The sequence below is a fragment of the Nelumbo lutea genome, chromosome 3, assembly GCF_056320005.1.
Source record: "Nelumbo lutea isolate HS-2025 chromosome 3, American lotus-T2T, whole genome shotgun sequence".
NCBI lineage: Eukaryota > Viridiplantae > Streptophyta > Magnoliopsida > Proteales > Nelumbonaceae > Nelumbo > Nelumbo lutea.
Genome location: NC_142686.1, coordinates 58,120,215 through 58,125,772, shown reverse-complemented (window position 1 = coordinate 58,125,772; position 5,558 = coordinate 58,120,215). Strand labels below are relative to the sequence as shown.

The 5,558-nt window shown below is 37.5% G+C and overlaps 1 non-coding gene across 1 annotated transcript; it reads left to right on the top strand.

Annotated features, from left to right (window-relative positions):
• The first annotated feature begins 3,039 nt into the window (after positions 1–3,039).
• TRNAE-CUC (transfer RNA glutamic acid (anticodon CUC)) lies at positions 3,040–3,112 on the top strand. Its single transcript has one exon. It is a non-coding gene; the product is annotated as a tRNA-Glu (tRNA).
• Positions 3,113–5,558: the final 2,446 nt, after the last annotated feature.

Below are 5,558 nucleotides of genomic sequence, written 5' to 3'. Positions count from 1 at the left end.
GTAGATTTTCCACTTGGGGGATAATTGCCAACACTTGGAATCTTGGATGGAACAAAATTGTCCTTTTTAATAATGGTTTTTTATGGATAAAATGGTCATTGTCTTATTTACTTGAGAAATAAAACAACATGGGTAAATGCACTTACATAAGTGTTTCCTTCCCGAAAAGTGAACAGTGAATGGGGACTAAAAGATAAGCCAACATTATAATCCACATGAGAAGAAGTGAAGATCCAAACCAAACCACTTGTCCCCCATTGTAGAGGAAAACTAAATGTTCAAGACTCATAAGTAGACCTTCAGGTCAAACATGACGGAACAAACTCTGAACTTTTCTTACTTAACTTCTGTTGGTATCTCCCTTCCTTGGCTGCATTCGTTTCAAGTTTCAACCTTCAAGAATCCTTTCATTTAACACCAATCCATACCATAGAGGAACTATTTGGATTGGTTTGAGTAAAAATTCTGTATCCCAAATTACAATAAATTTTCCATGCATGCTAGATATACATATGGCACCAAACTAGTTTTTCCTCAATTTGAACATGGGGAGATCCCAATTTTATGTTAGAAATACAAGCTGCAACATACTCATGGAAATAATGACTTATAAATTCATTGCCCCAATTTCTAAATTGAGGTGAAATGAACTCACAAACCAAGTGACAACCTTGAAACAAATTGGGATCATTTAGATCCTGCAAATATTGAAGAAGCAAGGGAAGTTAAACTAATAGCACACAATAGATGGAGATCTGAATGGTTCGATGGGTTGATAGGCTAAACCCTATATATTTATAATACTCATGGTTACAACAGAACTCTTAGGCGTTTAAGATAAAGTAAAACACTAATAGATAAGCGATAAGAGATGGAGTGAAATTAGGAGATTGAGATAAAGAAGGGTTAGAAGAGAGAAACAGATCTCATTCAAACACTCTAATTCGCCCCGCTTAAGTGAGATGTTCAGGAAGGACATGAAACTTGGATTAAAGAGAAGCTAAATGAACACCACTGAGTGATTTGGTGAGAAGATTTACAACTAGATCATCAGAAGAGATGAATTAGACGGAGAGAGAACACTTGAGAACAATATCCTGTAAGAAGTGAAAATCAACCTCGACATGTCTCATGTGAGGATGGAACGTGGGATTTGCTGTTAGGTACGTGGCTCCAATGTTATTACACCAAATAATGGGCATATGAGCAAGAGACTATTTTTATAATTCTTAATTTTTCATATGTAAAATAAAAAAATATTTTTATATGTATAATTTTTATTTTTTAGAAAAAAAAAATTTCATTTGTATAATAATAAATAATTTTTATAATTTTTAATTTTTTGTATGTAAAATAAAAAAAAATATTTTTATTTTTTAGAAAAAAACTCATCTTGTAGTTAAGATCGAATTGAACTGAGCTCGAACTTGTGAGCTTTGAACAATGCGAAGCTCAAGCTCAAGTCTCTAGCTCAAGCCTAATACAATTTCAGCAAGCCAAACTCAAATATTCAAGTATTCAGCTCAACTCGACTCAGATCCACCCCTACATAGACCATCCTCATCCACAATAATATAAACAGGGACGATCCACATAGCATTTTCTCGTCTTTGTCATTATCTCGTGGTTGGAACCGGTTCAGGGTGTGGACAAAATGGATAAATGATTCGGTGAACACACCCGCCTCAAAACACTTTTTTTACTGTTTGAAACCCATTCTTAAATTGTTTATTATATTATTTTTAATAAATTTTAAAATTATTATTTATAAATATAATTAATCATCTAATTTGTTTAATTGCTCAATATTTCATGACTAGCGCTTCATAGTTAGATTTGTTAACGTTCTAATGGCACGTATATGATATAGTTATTTGTGCATAAGAGAAATAGAGTAAATTAAGAGATGAGAATTTACATAGCTTTAAAAAATTGGATATGATTCAAAGCCGCTTGTGAAAACGGTTGACTGTATGTATGTAAGGGAAAAATACAAGAGCAACAACTAGTGAGTCCATTATAAATGCATCAGGTCCAAACCAATCCTATGAATATTTGGGACCATTTTGGATATGATTCAAAGCCGCTTGTGAAAACGGTTGACTGTATGTATGTAAGGGAAAAATACAAGAGCAGCAACTAGTGAGTCCATTATAAATGCATCAGGTCCAAACCAATCCAATGAATATTTGGGACCATTTTGGACCGTTTAATATGTTTAAATTTGTTTAAATTTAGATTAATTCTAATATAAAAGTGGTCCATTCACACCTATATTCCTATCTTTTATCAATGGATTAAATATTGGTCCAATCCAATCCAATATAAATTCATTATGTATGGACCAAGTCTAATCCAATCCAATAAATACTTTGGACCATTAAGTATGGATTGATCCAATTCAATATGTCCAGCTGGTCTATCAAACCCGCTAAATTAATTTTTATTTGCACGGGTCCAATCCAAAACCGGTTGATCGACACCATTACCCCTGATGTGGTTGAAATTTGAAAAAAACGAGTGATATTTAATGGTGTCCCTTTATATTTTATTTGTTTTTGGGTCTGGAGCTGCTAAATTTTGTGGTGTACAAGCAATCGGAATGATGAGTAAAGCTTAGTTCGGTTAATCTAATTGCTTAATTCATAATTGTTGATATGCAGTACTGATTAATATATTAATTTATAATTTAGTAGTAATTTAATAATTACTAATTATTTGTTATTTATTAAATTTTTAATACGTTTATTATTTTTAACCATTTTCTATAATTTGTTAATCTATAATAATCAAATGTTCTTCTCCTCATTGACAAACTTTTTTAACTGTCATTTCACAGAACCAGCATTCATACGTTGGAACAACATTCTCTATATTCAAATATCAGAAAAAATAGAAAATTATACATTTTTACATTGCTTTTGTTTTTTTGCTTTTCAAACATCAGTACAACCAAACTGCACTTAACTGAATTTTACACACAAGTTTTGTACACTGATAATAGACTGATTAATTTTATATCATAAATTACAGTGTACTTCCGTTGTAGTCTAGTTGGTTAGGATACTCGGCTCTCACCCGAGAGACCCGGGTTCGAGTCCCGGCAACGGAATAAGCAAATTTTTAGCAATAAGGATTTTTTTGTTTTGATAACTTGGACAGTTGAGTCGAATTCACAAGATTGACGATGGATCACTGTCAACATGTTTTGCTTGCAAATTTCCTCTCAGAAGGTGTTGATATTCCAAAGGGGGTCCTCTCTACCACGCAACCATTGACAACTAAGTTCGACCTCTCTCTCTATGATGATTCTTGATCTCCTGAACTTCGGTGTGTCAGTTGATGAGTCTCCAATGCAGCCCACACCTCACCTTCATTGAGAGTTCGGCTTCACACTATTCGCGCAAAAGGAGTTTGTGTAAAATGTTTGAAGCATGCAATTGCAAACAAGCAACGGATTGCGCGCTAGCGCGCTGTAGTTTTTCAGCTTGTTCCTACGCTTGCTGGCTCTGATAAGACCTCTTCCCCCCTCCACTGGTCTCTTGTTACTGGTCTTTCTCTTGAAGAGCCGATATTCATCGCCTTCTTTCCCTCTGCTCCTCCGGTCACAGGTCGTAGCCAAGATTTACATGGAATTCCCTCCTCAGGTTTCAATATGAATTGACTCTGCTTCGGTCACTAGCTCCGTAGGTCCCTAAGCAACTCCTCTCGTCACTAGTCACTATGCCCGAAGGTTAGCAAGCCTGTCCCCAGGTCAGCTCTATCTCCTCTTTCCTTTGTCTACTGCCCGTCCTTGACCTTCTTCCCGCACTCGTTAACACCGGAACACCCGCCATGAAGGTCTTTCAGAGCCTGGCTTTTTCACTCAAAGTAACCTACTCGAGCTTCGTACGTACCTTCCCTGTCTGAAAAGAGGTCAGCTAGCCTTTCCGTCCCTGCACCTAAAACATCATTGCCTTACTTCCCTTTGATGAAAGCCCTAAGCTCGAAGTCAAGGTATTATTCTGCACTTTTCTGATTTATTAGTTCCGGGGCGGATGGAATGGGTAGACGAGTTGGTTCGGTTGTTTCGAGACCAAAAAAAGGGCATAGTTACCCGCGGAAGAGGAAATTGGATTTTGAATCATACATTATAACGATAGCAGATGAGAGAAGCTAGTTATCCTAGACTAGATCGGACGAAGGTTAAGGCTTTGAAAGGCAATGAAATTTTTTCGTGTTTACTTAATTGCTATTGTGCTTTCTGCTGGTGACGAGACTGGGAATGGCTAGTATGAGTGAGGCAGGTAAGCAAGAGCAGAAGGAACGGTGCATTGCATTATTTTGATCTTTTCCTTAAATTCTCCTTATCTTAGAGCCCTTATCAACTCTCTTTTCCTTTATCTTATCTTTTACCGTCGCTTAGTATATTTTTAGCAATATATCATGCTTCTGAGATATAGATAAGGCCTTATTCTTTATTTATCATCTTTTTTTTTTAAGTCTATATCTTATGTATACTTTTCAGTACGCGTATAATAATGTACGATCCGAGGGCTATCGACTTCGCTTTCAACTTAGAAAGGGTCTCCTCTTCGTTCATTTCGTAAGCTTGCTAGCTTACCGGCTGAACCATCATCATCTGGTTGCTTGGTCACTTTCGCTCATAGAATGAGAAGGCGCTGAAAATGATTCTGGATTCTAGATCTTTCGGGAACTAAGAGAGTGGCTGGTTGAAGGGAAAGGGAAGCTACGAAGTCTTGGGGTTTTCATGAACAATTTAAACCCCTCTTGGGGACGGACTGGTGGAGTGAAAATCTGAGCCCAAACGTGTATCAGGTACGAAGCTTGACTAACTCCCCGAAAAACTACTAAAACCTTGCTACCAACAGAAAGAGCAGAATAAATGCTCTTCCTCTTCTTCCTTTCAGGATCTGGAAGCTTCTTCTTCTCCTTGCTTGCTCTCACCACCAAAGTTAGAACTATAGCATTCCCCTCTTCTTAACCCCCCCCTATTGGAGTCCTCTCAACTCCGTTCCTACGGCCCGCTGTTCGGAAGGCTATACCAAGCAGCAGAGGAAGAGGCCAACAAGGCCAAAAGCCGCTGTAGGGGAGGCCCTCGAGAAATGGCGACTTCGACCGACCCTCCTGAGGAGAAGTTTGAAAAGCTTTCTGGATTATAAGATATATCTAGAATAGAAATCCTATTTTAATAGTATACAAATGAAAAAGGCTGCGCAATGGGTGGTGATCTGCATCCGGGGGTGATTATGTCAGACTGCTAAGGAGAGATTCCCGCTCCGGTAGCAGGCCATTGGATCAGCTGTTCAGTACGGGTAATGGTTGCAATATCATTTGTGATGCCCCAGAATGAATGTAGTAACCAGTCATTGAGAGGAACTACATCGTTGCTAGTTAGTGTTCCTGATCTATGTAAGTGTCATAGTTTTTTGGGCTATGGCTTGCTAGTTGGTTTAGTATAAAACTAGAAAGATAGAAGATAAGATATTTTATGTCTTATATGCCGGCCCCACCCCTCTCTGTACTATCGTCAATAGGGGGGGAAACCTATTCTTCTT